General features: G+C 42.4%; 1 long non-coding RNA gene across 1 annotated transcript; it reads left to right on the forward strand.

Annotated features, from left to right (window-relative positions):
- Window positions 1-17,234: 17,234 nt before the first annotated feature.
- Window positions 17,235-18,151, forward strand: LOC105924910. Its single transcript, XR_004928280.1, has 3 exons — window positions 17,235-17,319; window positions 17,391-17,562; window positions 17,761-18,151. It is a non-coding gene; the product is annotated as an uncharacterized LOC105924910 (long non-coding RNA).
- Window positions 18,152-18,971: the final 820 nt, after the last annotated feature.

The raw sequence follows: 18,971 nt of genomic DNA on the forward strand, positions 1-18,971 counted from the left end.
TACATAACACCCCCAAAATATAGTCCTCTTTGCATAGAACAGATCATCATTTTATGTGATTTCAACCTACTCTGAGTTCATGAGGCTTATCATTTTTGCGCATCGACCTGTAACAGACCACCCTGACGCTCACTCTCCCCGACGAGTCTTTGTTGGACCCTGTGGTTAAAACATTAAAACAGAATCTGATGTTAAAACAAATATAAGTGAAGACGAGACAGTATATGTATGTACAGTATATAAAAACTACCTAGGAAGTTAACATTGGTTCAGCAATGACCGACTGGTACTTTACTTACTTTCAAAGTTGTCAATGTAATTTGACACATAAAAGTTGAAGCCTTTCTCTTTTTTACTCCGTGGAGCAGATGATAAGGTTTGTATAAACCAGAGGATGTCGTAATTGTTATTTTTGGAAGGATCTGCAGATAGAGAGTGTAGAATGCCATTGCTTGCCGTGGGTGAACAGCCTAACTGGAAGTATATTTTTTTACCCCTTTCAGTTAGCGGAAGTTGCGTAGCAACATCTTGCACATAGCCTATTCTGCATTTTTAAACTTCATGCGCTGTGTTTCTGTCCCTCAACTCTTTTTCTGCTTGTCTCCCCTCTCTTCCCCCAGAGCCAGGGGCTTTTATCAGCACCCAACCTTCAAAATGTTACACGTTTTTAGGTGTGCACTTTTAAGGGCCATTTTAAGGAACTTGTAATATCAGGGGCTTTAGCTCAGACCCGCCACCTTACTGCCTGAATCCGGTTTAATTCAGTATAATTTATGCTAATACCAGACGTTACCAAACAAGTGTTTTGTTTCTACAGTCACTTAGGAAGAAGTGAGGTGCAGAGCTTCAAAAGCTGCACCTATACTCATCAATTTTGGGTTGCAATGCATAAAAAGTATTATCAGTCGGCTAAAAGTGAAGCGAAAGACATTATTCCATCCGCTCCCCAAACAAAATGTGTTCAGAGAACAACTTCAACTCAGCCTTCGACTTGCATAATTACGCACTAGAGTGCCTTGTGCCATAGAGGAGATTTGTCTGGTCAGCACGGAGACTGAGATGAGAAACATGTCGCCGTGAAGGGTGATGATAATAGTTATAAAGCGTAACAGGCTAGAAGTGTCATGGTTTTTAGCTGTTTTGCCCACATGCAGATACAAGCGGAAGAAAATGCGTAGTTTAAAGAGGTTTATTAAGTTCAAGCTACAGGTATCGACACTGCTGGTGGGATCTATCGAGGTCTGAACATCAGTGCTGGAGAAACTGCGGGGAGGGAAAGGAGAGTTGTTACAAGAGATCAAACCAGGGAGAAGCTGCTTACCATTTAGTCGGGCAAACCTAACCGGGAAAGTAGTGACGCGGGAACTCTTTGGCTAGCAGCTGGAGGGCGGACAGATAGTAAACTCGCGAGGGATCCGGAGCGAGCCACGGCGGGCAGGTGAGGCAGACGGAGTGACCAGAGTACAGAGGGAATCAGCAGAATCCAGGGAAGGGAACCTCAGGCACGGCTTGGTAACATCAAGTTCCTTACGAGGGGGAGTGCCAGAGCAACATCTGAGCTTCAGGGATTCTTGATGAGCTGGTTCTTCGAGCGAGAAACTAAGAAAAACAGGAAATCCAACGTTAGTCAAAATTCAGAATACGAAAAGACTCACAGGTTCAGGTTTTCAGGATCTGGTCAAAGGCCACGTCGTACCATGACTAGGTTAAGGCTCTGGCGTCTTCCATCTGTCTGAGCTCTCCTTAAGAAGCCAGTGAAAGCCACTCCAAACGAGCCGCAGGTGCGTGCCACGACCCCAGGCAACTAGAACCACCTGTGAAGCAGAGTTAGAGCACCAGCCAAACAGAGAACCCTGACACTACCCCCTCCCCCATCAACGTTCGCCTCCTGGTAGCCCAGATAATGACGTAGAAGGGTGCAAAGCCCGAAGCTCATTAAGCAAGTCCGAGTCGGCTACAGCCGAGCCAGAGACCCATGACCGCTCCACAGGACCGCAACCCTCCCAATCGGCTAGGTACTGATATCCCCTACCACTTCGACGGGCGTACACAATCCTGCGGATGCGGGGGCTCTGACTGTCCTGGGTGGGTGGAGGGGCTTCGGCCGGAGGGCAAAGTTCACTGTCTCTAACTGGCTTGATCTGGGAGACATGAAACGTGGGGTGAACTCGGGAGTGAGAAGGCAGGCGTAGACGAACGGAGGAAGGGCTGATGATGGATTCGATCTCGTACGGTCCAGAGAATCGAGGAGCCAGTTTCTTGGACGATGGGTTGGTCAGAACGTCCCTAGAGGATAACCAGACCCTCTGACCAGGCCGATACTGGGGGGCAGGTAAACGGTGCTGGTCGGCGAACCTTTTGTTTGTTCTGCGGTGCATGTGAGAGCGGTGACAGTGGATTTCCAAGTCTCTTGGCAACGACGAATGTAATCATTGATGGATGAAAAGGGTATTCAGAGCTCATCAGAGGGTAGGAGTGGTGGTTGATATCCCAGTGCTATCTCGAAGGGTGAAAGTCCTGTGGCAGATGAAACATGAGATTTTAAAGCATATTCGACCCAGGGTATCACTCAGAGAAACATCTCCTTTTGTAACATCTCCTTCTGTAACATGACAAAATGTGAAAAACCTTTGAATACTATCTTACTGTATTTATTAGTAAATTAAATCTACCTGTGTATAATCTTGTTTCTTTGTTTTTGGGAGCCCAGGATTCTGGCATTTCTGTTTCAGAGAATGGTTTATAAATCTGTCTTACTGAATAAAACATATAAAGTCTGCTTTTACCATCCTTAAAGCAAACAATCAGTTTTATTGTGATAACCCATTAAAATGCACTGCGTTTCAATAAAAATAAACAAAAGTAACTGTAACATTATGGTTCTAATTCATCAAATCTTGACTAATTTAACTTTTTACCCACTACGTTTCTAAATATTGCCCTGTTTTGCCAAGGATTCCAAAATGTGAGTAATCAATAAATCAGTTTTTCTCACTAATCTTTAATTTTGTATCTTAAATGCAGTAACAAAATCCTGAAATATTTCTACAAAGGAGCAGCTAAAACGTCAGACCTTTATTCTTCTGATAGTTTTCACACTGTTATTTTTAATAGCTCACCTTTATTTATATATTGTGGTAAACCCATAGTCTCTTATGGAACAAAATGGATTTAACTATAGGATGTAAGAATGTATAACACTTTTTAGGTCTTATGTTTAGCTTGATTTCTATATGTTAAGCCGCTGCTGCTCAATATTTCCCCACTTGTCGGATCAATAAACTACATCCTGTCTGATTTATGTTAGCTAGATTTATTTTGTGCTTGGATGACATTGAAATGATCTTTTCCTCAATTGTAAACTCGGGTTACGGAGGGCGGACCCATAATTTCCCATCATGCATTGCTCCTCAAGCCTGTGTGTATGGCGTTGTCCTCTTTTTTTTAATAACTATTTTATATTTTAGACCCACACCTAAAACCCCTTAAAACAAATCGTACCATGATGTAAACATCGGAATGTGATTTTGAAACTGGGGCAGTGTGTTCTGTTTCTGGGGCACGAAAAGAATATGACCAAAACTGAGGGCAGCTTCAGATCTGAACGGTTAAAATTGTAATTTTAATCTTATTTTGGACTGTGTCCGCAATGCTGAACTACAGGGGTAGAGAGACGCTAGAAGTTCATAAATTTCAAATTATGGCTAGTACTGATAAATAATTCTAAGTCAAGTCACTTTAAAAAAGTAGACCGACGGAGATTTGGAACGTTGTATACATTTAAAAGCATTAATAACTGAATTTGCACTGCCAAAGGGGCCAGAAAGAAAACAAAAGTCTGAAATAAGATAATAACCTATGTATTAATGAGACAGATTACGCTCCTTGGGAGACATTTTGCTTTTTTATTGTTTTCTTGTATTTTGGTTATTTCCATGTTTGTTTTAATTTGCTTTAATTTTCTACATCTCCGGTGATTGAGTAATTACATTCAAGTTAGTTCTGAAAAATAATTTTAAAGAAGGAGATGTTTCTCTGAGTGATACCCTGTCAGTTTAGGCTGACGACCATGTCTTGGTCATGGAGCATGTCTAGGTATGCTCCTCTCTTTCTGATTTCAATCGAACAATAACAAGCTTTCAATCGGACAATAAGTTTTGGGCTGACTAGAATTTAGTAATTAAGCATTCTTTTTATCTTGTAATATCAGGACCTGAATACAAATGCAGTCCACACTTGTCAGATTTGCATTTGAAACCCCCTTTTTAAAATCACAAATCCTTTTCTATTCACATTACAATATAATTTGACTGAATGCAAAACAGTTCAAGTAGTATGAATACCTTTGCATCCATGGTACATTTCTACTTACATTTCTACTATATGTTTCTTGCTTATCCAAATTGCCTTTGCCTATTATACCTTTCAATTTGTAAGTTCTTTTTGAGACAATCGCAAAATAAAAATCCAGGTGATTTTTCAGGGTTATTGCCTTTGAAAATAACGCCGTAAAAGATGTGCGATGGCAGAGTAAGCTTATGCTTCATTTCCCCTGAATAGGGCCAGCTGCACATAAGTGCATGTGGCCTTAGTAATACTAGACCTATACTACCTTCCATCTTTACTCAAAAGTCAAATGTCTGATTTTTACAGATAGCAGAGGAGTCAACTGGGGTAATTTAAATTTTTGATCCAGACAACTTCAAGGGGCCTTTATTTGGAGGTTTCCCGGGCACATCCTACTGTTTTCAGCCATGTACACTGCAAATTTGACTTTTATGATATATTATATATTGAAAGAAAGTCTTAAGTCCCATTTAAAGTGGGACTCTGGCCAGATCAGACGCTGAAAATACAGGTGGGCTGGAAAACTAACGCTGCGTCCTGTACACACCATCCCCATTGTGAAACAGAGCTTTAACAGAAAATTGTACCGGCAAGACAGTGACCCTAAACATCCTGCCAGAGCTACAACGGTGTAGTTTAGATCAAAGCACAATGTAATGAAGAGGTCTTCGACTGTTTTTATAAAAAGTAACCAGTATTGCACTTTAAGAGTACTTTTGCACTTTAAACTTGCACTTTAAAGGCATACTATACAACATTTTTCAGTTAATTAATGTGTTCCATACCGTTTTGGATGATTAAATTAGTCATTTCAGGTCGAACAAAGGTTTTCTCGGCCGCCCTGGTGGTCTGTAGGGGAAATACCGTACTTGCAATTGCAGGAGCCCTCGGCTCGCACCCACAGTCGGTCTTGCTTTACGGGGAGAACTGCGACACGCCCACAGTGAAAGGCATGCTCGTTGCTAGCGCAGTGGCGATATTTGTGCAGTTATCATGGCGGAACCAGCGAGAAAACAGCGAAAGCCTATGTTGGAGCAGGCAAGAAAGAGGAAAAGGGCTCTGGACAGAGAGAGGAGTTGAACACGGGTGAACATTGGGCAAGCTTTTTCCGAATGGTGAGAGCTAAAAGAAAAAGAAGGCTGCAAGGCTGACGCGGACCTCGCAATTGTAAGTAACATTGGAATGGTTTCTCTCTCTCTGTGTGCATGTTCATACTTTCACTGTGTTAGTCATTGTTTGTACTGCCGTTTTTTCGACTTTTCATTGCGTTCACCTGTCTGCTAAGCTCAAAACAACCGCGCCTGGCTTGACGGAGAAACCAGGAGAAAAGCTGAGCATCTTTACGACAGTGCACTTTTACTTTCACCCTCTGGTGGGAGCCTTGCTGGAAAATCAACCCCGGTTGCATAGTATACCTTTAACTAGCACTTTATTTAGCACAGCACTTTGAGCATGAATTTGCACAGAAATAACCATTTGCACACAAGAAGTTTTAACTATTGAATATTTATTGGATATTTTAATAATTAGCATGTAGCCTTTTGTTTCAGTAATGACTGCAGTTTCTCATAACTAGCAAGATGTCAAAATTCCTCCTCAGTTAGTCCTAAGGTTTATTTTGAAGCCTAATGACAGAGCTTCATCTTTGATTTTGTCATGATATTTTTCTGGGATAAACCCGTACACAGCACGCACACACAGAGCTAGTTCTTAAAGGTGAGTTTATTGAACAGTGTGGAAGATGGATGATGATGGAACCCAGAGTCTTTCAACAGACGGAGGTGTAGGGTGCAGAAGCTGGCCGGCAGGAGGAGTGCTGAGGGACTGACCAGAAGGAACTCTGGAGCCAAAGACTTGAGACCAGAACATCAGAGCCGAGGACTTGAGACCAGAACATCAGAGCCAAGGACCTGATACCAGGACGGAACATCAGAGCCGAGAACCAGAACATCAGAGCCGAGGACTTGAGACCAGAACATCAGAGCCGTGAACAGGAGTTATGAGCCGGACGGAACAGTGTCTTAGGTGAGGCTGGGCTAAAACAAAGCTGAAGTAAAGTCTTCTGGCTGACTGGAACAAAAACAAAGCTGAAGTAAAGTCTTCTGGCTGACTGGAACAAAAACAAAACTGAAGTAAAGTCTTCTGGCTGACTGGAACAGAAAACAAAGCTGAAGTAAATGTTCTGGCAGAAAGTGAGCAGGAGTGAACACTATGGACCGGCAACGAGAACAGAATGAAGTTCAAATAGGAGCTGGTTTATGGAGTTCTGACAGCACGAACAGGGGCTTTATGTTTGCTGCACTATGATATAGCGGTGAGTTATGTGTGTGTTTTTATTGGGGCTTCCCTCACCTCGATTTCTGATTGGCTACACGTCACATTCAACAGGCCGTGTGCTCGTTTGTTCTCTGGACCGGACGTTCTTCCTTGCGGAGCTGATCACTCTTAACACACCATGCATGCCAGGAATATCTCTTAAGATTATCTTATAAACCACCATGATAGTCAGGGCTGTGGGAAGAGGAAGATCGGTGGAGAAAAATGGACTAACTGGGCTGCCGTGTGAACCAGCCTTCAGCTAATGCATATTGAAGATCTTTTCTAAAGCACTTCACACAAAATCAAAACAAGAATGTTTGACAATGATTTTCCACAAAATGCAGTTCGAAGCCTTCAGCTGATCCAAAATGCTGCAGTGAGAGTTCTGATGAAAATCAACAAGAGGGATCATATTTCTCCAATTTTGCTTCCCTTCATTGGCTTCCTGTTAAATCAAGAATAAAATTTAAAATTCTTCTTCTAATGTATAAAACCCTTAATAATCAAGCTTCATCATATATCAGAGCTCTGATTACCCCGTATGTTCCTAACAGAGCACTTCGCTCTCAGACTGCAGGTTTGCTGGTAGTTCCTCTATAAAGGCAGATCCTTAAGCTGCTTACTTTTGGAACCCAGCAAGTTAAGACATGTGAAAAAAAGTTTATCAAGTTTTACAAGTAAAAATACAAAAAATCTCTACTTTTTGAGATGGTGCCAATGTATGCAAATCACCTGGATATTTCTTAACTAAAACCTCTAAAACGTTTTTTTAGTTCAGCTCAGCTGCACAGGTAATGTCTACATGTGGATATATAGGTTTTTAGCCTCATTCACTGCAAAAAGGAACTCAAAGTAAGTAAACCTTTCTTGAAATTAGCCTATTTTCCCTTAACTTGAGTCAGTAAATAAGATTATCTACCAATGGAATGAGTTTTATGACCCCTAAAGTAAAGTTGTTCCTACTTGAACTCTAAAAATCTTATTCCACTGACAGATCATTTAAACTTGCCTGCTCAAATCAATGACTAAAACACTAATTTTATGTACTGTATAATGCAGTGGTCCCCAATCCTGGTCCTCGAGGGCCGGTGTCCTGCAACTTTTATTTGTCATTCTGCTTCAACACACCTGAGTCAAATAATGAGGTCATTAGGAGGACTCTGGAGAACTTGACTGCACACTGGGAAAGTAAGTCAGGTGTGTTGGATCAGGGACACATGTAAAACCTGCAGGGACACCGGCCCTCGAGGACCAGGATTGGGGACCACTGGTAAATTGTATAAGAAAACAAATCCTTCTTTGTTTAAGTCCCATCCTAATTTTCTCTCAAACTATTGCAGCTACTGCGATCCTTACATTTCTGAGGGAATCTCCCCGGTGTTTGCTGTTATTGACACCAAGATTATGAAAAAAAATTTAATTAGATAATTGAGATGTTATTCTGGGCACAAATACAGGAGAACGCCTTGGGGTATAAAACGGTAAAATGAGTAGGAATTGTGGATTGTGCATTTTCCCAACAGATGGCACCATTTTCCCTGAGCGTAGGGCGGCGTTCGCCCTGTCAGCCACACAGACACCCCCCCTCCTCCTGAGCTAGACGTGTGCCGCCTGCTCCAATATTAGACTTCATAAACTGTTTTATTGAGGCCTAAAGGTTGGAGAAAACAAAATAACAAGTTCTCCCATCGGAGCATAGAAAACAGCTCAGACAGCCATGGATTATCTTTGCCATCCGGTGTAAATCCTGACTCCGCTAATGCCCGCCGAACTCTGCAGACCGTAATAATGTGCAGCCAAGCAACGAGGAGAGCTCTTCGGCTGCTTGTTGCCTTCATAAAAATATGCTGTTTTGTTCTTGCTTTCGCTAACATTTAGAGCATTTAATTGTTCCTGCAAACTGTGAAAGTTATTTGTCCATTACAGCATTTGGCCGATAAATTTCTGTATTTCCGAAGCATAAAATTAGCAAATCTTGCAGCTAATTGGATCTGGAGCAATGCTCATAGGAAGTGTTTTAACTAAATGCAAGACGAGAGAAAAAGAAAAGCAGCAGCAAACTGTTTCTGCTCAACAGTTGGAAAAAAATAAACAGATCGAGCCTTTATTCAGAAGTGTCAGCACTCTGCCTCGGCGTGACAAATGAACTCTCTGCACTGTTGCGGTCATGTGTGCGAGCGCCGTGGCCCAGAATAGAAAAGAGCAGCGCATGTTCTTGACCGGAGCATTGTGGGGCTGCGACTGGGGACGTTTCAGGAGGCAAATCGAGCTGCGAGGCTCATCCATCAAATGATTCATGCGGCTGAAGAAGAGACGCCCCTCCCATCTCGCTTCCAGACACGTTTCTACCCCACGGGAGGCCGAAGGAGTTCATTCAGATGACACAATGAAGAGCTGAGTTCAGCCCGAGGACGAGTGCAGTGCTCTCATTTAGAGCTGGCGGACTCAGTTAGAGGGTAAGGCATTTAATGCTTGTAATTTAAAACTAAAAGCTTGAACTGTGACTTTAATGGCCAATGGTTGCCAAGCAAACAACAGCCACTACCACCCTCCAACGTTTCCGTTCTGGAGCTCCCAGGCTGGTGACACTTACTGGTTCCTAACGGGTCCTCTGAGAAAACACGGCGCCTCCCTGAGCCATGCAGACTGTTGCCCTTTTAAAATGTCTCTTCCTGTACATATTTGATCCTCCCTCTAATGATACCTGAATTGTCTTAAGATCACCTGGTTCATTTAAGAGTATAAAAAACATTGTTAAAAAGCAAATTTAAACCAAGGAAGAGAAATGAAATGACCTGATGAAAGTCATTGACCTTTATGGGAAAACTGCCGTCTTGAGTATAGGTTTAAAAGGAGAAACGACAAAGTTAAATGGTAAATTGACTGAACTTATATAGCTCCTTTCCAGTCATACTGACCACTCAAAGCACTGAGTTGGTCTCAGTAGGAGTTGGTTTCAGAGCCGAGGAGCTTAGAAGCCACATACTGCTTCTCCTTGTTTAGGTCTGGGAAGACTGGGGCAACAGAACTCTGATGACCTGAGTGGTCGACCAGGGTCTCTGAGATGTCTTAAGGTCCAAGATGGGTTGGGTCTGTGGTCGGTTCACATTTGTAGGACCAGAACGATCACCTCTGTAGGTTCTGCAATATATAAGAGAACACTCTGGTCCATCCGTGTACTCACTCCCTCAGTGCGGACTGGCAGGCCATGTAGTCGGAAGACCTCCCTAGCGAGGATGAAACCCATCTCCTTGGCTGAGGGGAGTTTAGGAAGGGGGACCAAGTGGACCATCTTAAAGAAGCGGACCATCAAGGTACCAAGGTATACTATGCAACCGGGGTTGATTTTCCAGCGACGCTCCCCCCAGAGGGCGAAAGTAAAAGTGCACTGTCGTAAAGAGGGTCAGCTGTTCTGGTTTCTCCGTCAAGCCAGGCGCGGTTGTTTTGAGCTTAGCAGACAGGCGAACGCAACGAAAAGTGGAAAAAACGGCAGTACAAACAATGACTAACACAGTGAAAGTATGAACATCAAGCTTCCCGCAGCGCTATCTTGTTTTATTATTATTATTATTATTATTTTATCTTGGCGAGACGCTACCGCCGCCGCCTCGCCAAGCCGCGGCCGCCGCCTCGCCAAGCCGCGGCCGCCGCCTCCTCGCCAGTTTTATTATTATTATTATTATTATTATTATTTTATGTTGGCGAGACGCTACCGCCACCGCCTCGCCAAGCCGCGGCCGCCGCCTCGCCAAGCCGCGGCCACGGCCGCGGTAGCTTCTCGCCAACATAAAAAAAAAAAAAAAAAAATAATAATAATAATAAAACTCGATATGCTTGCATGTTTATTTGACGTTAAAACACGCGGTTCTTTGTTGTTGCTTTCGCGCATGCATATAGTGAATGGCAGGGCAACAACATATGGAGTTCTCGCCGTAAAGCAAGACCGACTCTCGCGGCCTTGCACGAGACTTCTGAGCCTGTGTGTGCGGGCCGAGGGCTCCTGCAATTGCAAGTGCGGTATTTCCCCCACAGACCACCAGGGCGGCCGAGAAAACCTTTGTTCGACCTGAAATGACTCATTTAATCATCCAAAACGGTATGGAACACATTAATTAACTGAAAAATGTTGCATAGTATGCCTTTAAAGAAAGTTACTGATCTCCCTCTCCAGGTCGAGCCAGGTCACGGCACACCTTACCATGTCTGGAAGAATGTATATTAGTGCCTGTTCGGTGCCATCCTCCCCGACCTCAAACATCCGGGACAGGGCGTCGGGTTTTGTATTCTTGGAACCGGGTCTGAAAGACAGGGAGAAAGTAAAACGGCTAAAGAAGAGGGCCCACCCAGCTTGTCGAGGGTTCAACCTCTTAGCTGTCTTCAGATATTCAAGATTTCTGTGGTCCGTCCAAACGAGGAAGCCGGTGTCTCCACTCCCCTAGAACCAGCTTAACTGCCAGGAGCTCCCAGTTGCCTACGTCATAGTTACGCTCTGCAGGAGACAGCTTTCTGGAGAAATAGGTGCATGGGTGCATCCGTCCGTCCTTGGCTCTCTGACTGAGCACTGCCCCTACTCCAGAACAAGAGGTGTCCACTTCCACTATGAATTGTCTCTCTGGGTCAGGAGAAACAAGGACTGGGGCTGAGGTAAACAGAGCCTTGAGTTGCCTGAACGCCTCATCAGCTAAGTCACTCCAGGTGAACCTCACTTTACCCGAGGTCAAGGCATGAAGGGGGGGGGGGGGTTGGGGTGATCTGGCTGAAGTTTCAGATGAATCGCTGGTAGAACCTTGCGAACCCCAGAAACCTCTGTAATTGTTTCCGTTCAGTCGGCTTGGGCCACTCACAAACCGAACGAACCTTAGCCGGGTCCATGGAGATCTGGTCTGGAGACAGGATAAAACTGAAAATGAAAGGGAGGTGACATGAAAGTCACACTTCTCCGCCTTTACAAATAACTGCTCCAACCGCCCAACCGTGTTCCTGAAGACCTCATTGACGAGGTTTTGAAAAACAGCCGGGGCATTGGTTCTCATAATGGCCCGTTGGGGTGTTGAAGGCAGTTTTCCACTCATCCCCCTCCTTAATCCGGACCAGATGGTAGGCATTCCATAAATCCAATTTGGTAAACACCTTGGTGCCCTGGATCTGGTGAAAGGCCGCGTTCATGAGAGGAATGGGATATCGGTTCTTGACCGAAATGTCATTGACACCCCGGTAATAGATGCAGGGGTGGAGAGAGACGTCCTTTTTTCCCACGAAGAAGAACCCTGCACCCATCATTGATGTATTTCTGCATCGCCTCAGACTCAGGAGCGGACAGAGAATAGAGGCGGCCTCTGGGGAGAGTAGTTCCAGGAAGTAGGTTGATGCAGCAATCATAAGGTCTGTGAGGTAGCAGGCTCGTGGCTTTGGCCCTGTTGAAAACCTCTCTCAGATCGTGGTACTCAGAGGGCACTTTGGACAGGTCTGGGTAGTTCTCCTCCGTCTCATTCTCGGAGGTAGAACAAGATTGGGCCGACTGTAAAAATGACGCTGAACAGGAGGAAGCCCACCCTGTAACCTCCAGCCTCCACCAGTCAATAAGAGGGTTATGTCTTCTGAGCCAGGTGACGCCCAAGACAACCGGGACCTGTGGAGAGTCAATGATCATGAATGTGAGTAGCTCCCTGTGACTACCCCCAATCAGAAGCTCCACGGGTTCTGAGATGAGGCATGACTGATTAAGTTAATGACCATCCAGCGCGAGGACGCTATGAGGTGATGGACCTGTATGGAGATTGATGCCCAGTTTCCTGGCCAATCCTTCATGGTTAAATTTAGTGTCGGCCCCAGAATCAACAAGAACAGATATGTTGTGAAATTTGGAAGAAATAGTTAAGATGGAAGGTAAGAGGAGATCTGAGGAGGCAGAGAGCTTAGTCCGGCTCAGTAGAGACCTCTTCTGCCCTACTGAGCCTGACCTTTTACTGGGCAGGTTCGGACCAAGGGTTCCCTTCCCCCACAGTAGAGACAAAGGCCTAGCTGCTGTCTATGCTGGCGTTCCTCCTTGGTTAGACTTGACCTGCCCAATTGCATGGGTTCTGGATCAGCTAAAACAGGCACAGGAGGTGTTGCTGGACCTGGTGAGGACTGCACTGGGCGGAGTGAAGGTGCTGACCGGCGCGCATTTTGCCGTTCCATGAGGTGGAGGTCAATTCTGGTGGCAAGATCTTCTAATTCCTTCAGAGTTTTAGGATAATCCCGCATTGCCAGCTCATCCTTAATCCTTTCATTTAACCCCGTGATGAACACATCCATTAGGGCGTGCTCATTCTAACGGCTCTCTGAAGACAACAGGTGAAAGTCTATAATATATTCAGAAACAGTTTTCTCTGCTTGTCTGAGAGACAAGAGCCCCATAGTACACTCTCGACAGGGCAACAAAGGACTAAAAACCCAAACAAGTTCTCTAGAGTAGTCTAGATATGAATAGCAGATGGGAAAGTCATTCTCCCACTGTGAGGGTCCCCATAATCTTGCTTTGCCAGCCAACAAAGAAATAATATAAGCAACTTTGGATTGATCAGTGGGAAAAGAAGAGGGCTGTAATTCAAAATTGATTTCACACTGCGTTAAAAAGGCTCTGCACTGATCGGGATCGCCTCTAAAAAACTCGGATGGAGTAAGACGCAGCTCGGAGAGGGCTGTAGTCACCATGCGTTGCAGGGTTTTCTCTGAAAAACTTAAGAGGATTTTCTCCAAACACAAAATCCCAGTACATTTCAAACAGGACCCTCAGACAGAGGCTGGTGCATCCCAAGGACAAAACCCCCAAACCTAAGATGAGCGGAGGGGTGTATGCAGTTCAGTGCAGTGAGGAACTTTCTGATCTTTATATTGGAGAAACCAAACAACCTCTCCACCGACGCATGGCTCAACACAGGAGAGCTACCTCCTCAGGACAAGACTCTGCTGTCCACCTACACCTTAAGGACAAAGGACACTCTTTTGAGGACCAAAATGTTCATATTTTGGACAAAGAAGACAGAGAATTTGAAAGAGGTGTGAAGGAAGCCATCTACGTTAAGAGAGAAAAAAATAACCTTAAACAGAGGAGGGGGCCTTAGGTTCCAACTCTCAAAAACTTATAATACAGCTATAGGATTAATTCCGGCCAATCATCACCTCAACTCTCACCCTCATTCGGGTGAATGAAACATCTTTCCTGCAAGCCAGGCCAATAACAACCCTAACGAGGTTGTGGAGTGGAGCAGTTTTGGTTCCATCTGCTGGCTTAATAACTTTAACGGCTGCCCATTACTATGGGGGAGGACCTTTTTCTGTTGAATTTGCATGTTAATTGCCTTTGTTGGGCAGTAGTATAAAGTTTGATGCTCCACATTACTCCAGACTTTTTGAATTGAGAAAGCTTCCTGGATAGGAAGCGAAACGTCTTCAAACTACGGAAAACAAGTCCAGTTGCTTTGTTTTTTTACTTTTTTAAAAAAATGTGTTCTTAGTTTCTGGGAGCCATTAAAAGAAGATCAGCAGCATTTTGGACCAGTTGCAGTCAAGCCACCAGTTTTGTTAAGCCCAGAGTAACATGCAATGCAGTAATCTAAGCAAGTTGTAATTACAGCATAGATCAAAATCTTTAGTCAGCTCTCTCAGTTTGAAAAAGATGGACTGGGCTACAGATTTTAACTGAGCATCAAAGTTAAGATTATTCTTAAGTCTTAAACTCAGGTCTGTAGCAGTTAGTGTCAGACACTGACCTTAAGGTCAACACTGACGTTAGAGACATCAATGCGCCCAAACAAAATCGACTTTTGAGAAGCTTATTTTTAGAGCAACTATTTTCCTTTTTAGTGTCATAAAGCTCCGACTGTCATCTGCCTAAAAAAAGAAGGCTAAACAGTGTTTTCTTGTAACTAACTCCTGAGGGATAGGGTAAAGAGAGAAGAGGAAGAGGCTAAGAATGGAGGCACTTGAGGCACTCTGCATGAGTGGTAGTACTCTTTAATAAAAAAGAATATGAACAAAAGTTCTCCATTCTTTAAAAATAATAATAATAACACTGTCAATAACTTAAAACTACTTTATTCAGTATTGTTTGTACATTTGAACTGATTTGTGTTCAAATGCGCACACACACACACACACACACACACACACACACACACACACACACACACACACACACACACACACACACACACACACACACACACACCCGCCCGGCTAAAATTGACACAATCTCACTCTTAACTTTCAATAAAAGTTGACTTGTACATGCACAGTTATTCAAAAAGGGACTTGGGGCAACTAAACAAAATCATGACTTGGTTTTCCACTGAAGTCAAACACTACATGGTTTCGTGGCAACTACAATAAAATATAACATAAAGAGAAACAGAAAGCTGTTAATATTCATGCCTGACTGACCTCCTAAAATCCTGTTCCTATGCTGCAGTTCTAATTTTCAATTTGAACAATCTTTTATTTAAAACCACAAAGTCAGCAAACAAAGTAGATGCTCTGGGAGTCCTTTCTGAATTTTATGCAACAATTTATTTGGTATTAAAAATATCACAGATTAATGGAAGTTCTATATTTTTACCTATGAACAGAAAAAAATACTTTTTTTATTATTCCTGGTACCCATTCAGTTTATTTTCCAGTCTAAAATCTAATATGACATGTATACATAAAGTAATTCACATTAGACTTTACAATCAAAACATGTTGCTTCTTTAGGTCAGTCTTTTATGTGCAGTAGTGTTCTAAAAACAGATATTTTTTAGCTGAGGGCTACCTTTCAACACTATACCAACTGTTATGCACAGAACAGAGAACCTGATAATTCGACCATACACGTTGCTGCACTTTTAACAGTTTATTGTAAACTTAAGCAAACAAAAAATTGGTAATGGTGGGCTAGAGCATAAAACAGACTGAACTGAACTGATGACAAACTGTTAACAGCGAGATGGTGGCAGGCAGGAAAGAACACCAGAACAGTCCAGAGGGTGAGAGAGGAATCCAAAACCATAAAAAGGTTGAAGGTTATGACCAGAATCAGATACCAATGAGATATTCAACAAGGGCAGGGCGATCAGATATCCATCCAGTTAAACAGGTCAGACAGGCGGCGAACACAAGCACTGGCAAGCAGCTTACACATGACAATGAGACGATCAAGCACTTACTGGTTATGGAAGGCAGGTACAGTTTATGAAGGCAGAGTATCAAGTGGAAACACTTGCAGGATAATTAGAACAGTGAAGGGAAAGCTGCTCTCCCAGTTAGTTGAACGGAGCAGAGAAAATGGTGGAAAACTGACAGCTAGCCCAAAAAACCAACAGACAGAAGACATGACACCAACATTTCCTTTGCATAATCAAGTAGACTACACACTTTTCAACATCATACAATTACTTGTTGAATACAAGAATGTTTCTATTTCAATATACTGTTTCTATTATATTCATAGAACACAATTTTTTTACACAACTGTTTATGTCTTAAATCTGGTGAATAATTAATAATTCAAAATTTAGTTTTTACTGACTACAAATGCATTTTCTGAGTTCTATCATGAAATATTAAAGTTAAAGATCTTTGTTTAAAAACTGTGAGGCAGAGTACCAGAAAGAGGTGTGGTTTACAAAGTTTAATAAATCCAGTCTGACTGGTACTTATTAGCACAGTGACATTTCTACTTGCCTTGATTAGTGCAGTAGCAGTTTCTTTCTCCAATGGGTGACTCGTTTGTCATAGCTATAGACTTTGGTACAGCATTCACCGGCTATGCCTTTAACATCACACCCAGTGGGGAAGAAAGTGATATCTACTTGAAAAGATGGGGGATGGAGCATGGAGAGGACACACCAAAGACGCCAACCTGCATTTTATTTGATGAAAATGAAGAATTTCTGAAATTTGGCTATGAAGCCAAAGCAACATACATCAGTATGAGGAGTGAAGCAGCAAAGAAACATTATTTCTTTGAAGACTTCAAGATGAAACTCTATGACAAAGTAAGTAGATTTATACTCATAGATGTTTCATATATTGCATGATTACGTTTACAATGTTTTCTACATTTCACTGTGGATATAATCAAGTTAATCTTTAAACAGGTTGTTTGGTCACATCCAGAGCATTAACTTAAAATCACAAGAGATAAACTATAATTCTGACTAACAATAGCAAAACTGAAAAGTGTTAGAAGAGATCAAGAACAGGAGAACATGGAAATTAAATAAGTTGTTTACTTTGTTAAATTATGGATAAACTGCATTAAGGGAGCTTGCACAAGGTCATGAGTATACAAGCAAACATCATGACTGTTTCTTTTTAATGCTGCTTGAAATAATTTATGAAAAAAATAGGACAATTACTACTGATGTATTAAATTGTTGTATTTATCGTCTTAATAAATATCCTCAGAACTGCAGCAGTGATCTACAGATTAAAACAGGATATGGAAAGTCAATGAAGGCACTGAAGATTTTCTCAGAATCACTGAGATTCCTTAAAGAAGATGCCCTGAGAACAATCAACTCCAACATAAGCATTGAGTTATTAGCCTCTGACTTCACCTGGGTGCTGACTGTTCCTGCAATCTGGGATCCTTCAGCTAAACAGTTCATGAGAGAAGCTGCAACTCAGGTAACATCTTGTATTACAGAGCACAATGAAGCTCTGAAATATTCAGAGCGATGAGAGTTTTTGTGTTTTAGGCAGGTCTTGTGACAGAAGGAACAGAAGACAAACTGTTGATTGCTCTGGAACCAGAAGCAGCTTCAATCTGGTGTAAGAAGCTTCCTCCTTATGGTTTCATCACACAGAACCACAACAAAGAGTCACTGGATCAGTCTCCAGGGACTCAGTACATCGTTGTCGACTGTGGAGGTAGTTCAGTGATTCTGATGCAATGTGTTATTGATACATTCACAAACTAGTTTATAAGTCTTTACAGAAAAGAACCTAATAAGAGATGATACTTATTTTTTGTCATCTGTTGAGGACTGAATTGTCTAGAATTTAAAGAAAAGTGGTTGTTGAGATCATTAGGTCAGCAATCTTTGTTATTCCCTCTGTTTATTTAAGGAGGAACTATTGACATCACTGTTCATGAAGTCATGGAAGAAGGAGCCTTGAAGGAGCTGCACAAGGCCTCTGGAAATAACCTGGGAGGACAAACTGTGGATGGAAACTTTAAAAGGTTTCTGAGAAAGATTTTTCCTGATGGAGTGTGGGATGAATATGAACAAAAACACCCCAGTGGTGCTCATAAAATTATGTATGAGTTTACCCGTCTCAAACAGGTTGATCAAGATGTTCAACTCTGTGTCCCATTTACACTGGGATCATTAGCTATGCATAAATCAGGAACAGAAGATTTTATTGCTTCAGAGCAGGGGGCTTCCTGCGACGATGGATTTATCAAAATCTCAAGAGACAAACTGAGATCTTTCTTTGAAAAAAGTCTACAGGGCATCACAGATAATCTCAGGCAAATCTTCAAAACTGGTTTCCACATCAAGTACATTCTGTTAGTGGGGGGGTTCGCTCAGAGCGAAATACTGCAGAAGCACATCACTGATCAGTTTGTAAATCGATGTAAAGTCCTGTGCCCTTTTAGAGCTCAGGAAGCCATTATTAGGGGAGCTGTAGAGTTTGCTAGAAACCCAAACATTTTTGTTTCTCGAAAAATTTCCTCTACTTATGGATTTGCTGTTTGTGAGAAGTTTGATAAGTCTAAACATAAGGAAAAAAATAAATTTAAACGCAATGACTTATATTACAGTCGAGATGTTTTCAAGACACTAGTGGAAGAAGGTGAAGATGTTGGCCCAAATGATACCAGAGAGTTTCTATGCTCTCCTGCAGAAGTAGATCAGACAGAAATGAAACTGAGATTATACAGCACATTAAGAAAAGATCTAGTGTACGTAGATGATTGGGGTGTAGAGGAGGTTGGTATATTCAATGTAAAGGTGAATGTAGGTGAAAAAGTCAAACTTCAGATCATGTTTGGCTCAACAGAGATAAAAGCTACAGGGATCAACCTGGTTAGTCAGGAGAAACAAACAATCAAAATTCAGTTTGTAACCAACGAATAATGAAGATGCAAAAAATTATGTCAGTGTTGGAGTCACAACTGGATCACCAGAATATGGTTCAGATGGCGCTGAAGAAGCAACATGAATAACATGTTTTACTTTTGGGTAAAAAGGTTTATCTATTATACTTATCCATAATTATTTGTTTATGCTTCATTTGTTGACACAATTTTGCTAGTTCAGTTAACCTCTTTT

The sequence above is a fragment of the Fundulus heteroclitus genome, unplaced genomic scaffold (genome assembly GCF_011125445.2).
Source record: "Fundulus heteroclitus isolate FHET01 unplaced genomic scaffold, MU-UCD_Fhet_4.1 scaffold_120, whole genome shotgun sequence".
Classification (NCBI taxonomy): domain Eukaryota; kingdom Metazoa; phylum Chordata; class Actinopteri; order Cyprinodontiformes; family Fundulidae; genus Fundulus; species Fundulus heteroclitus.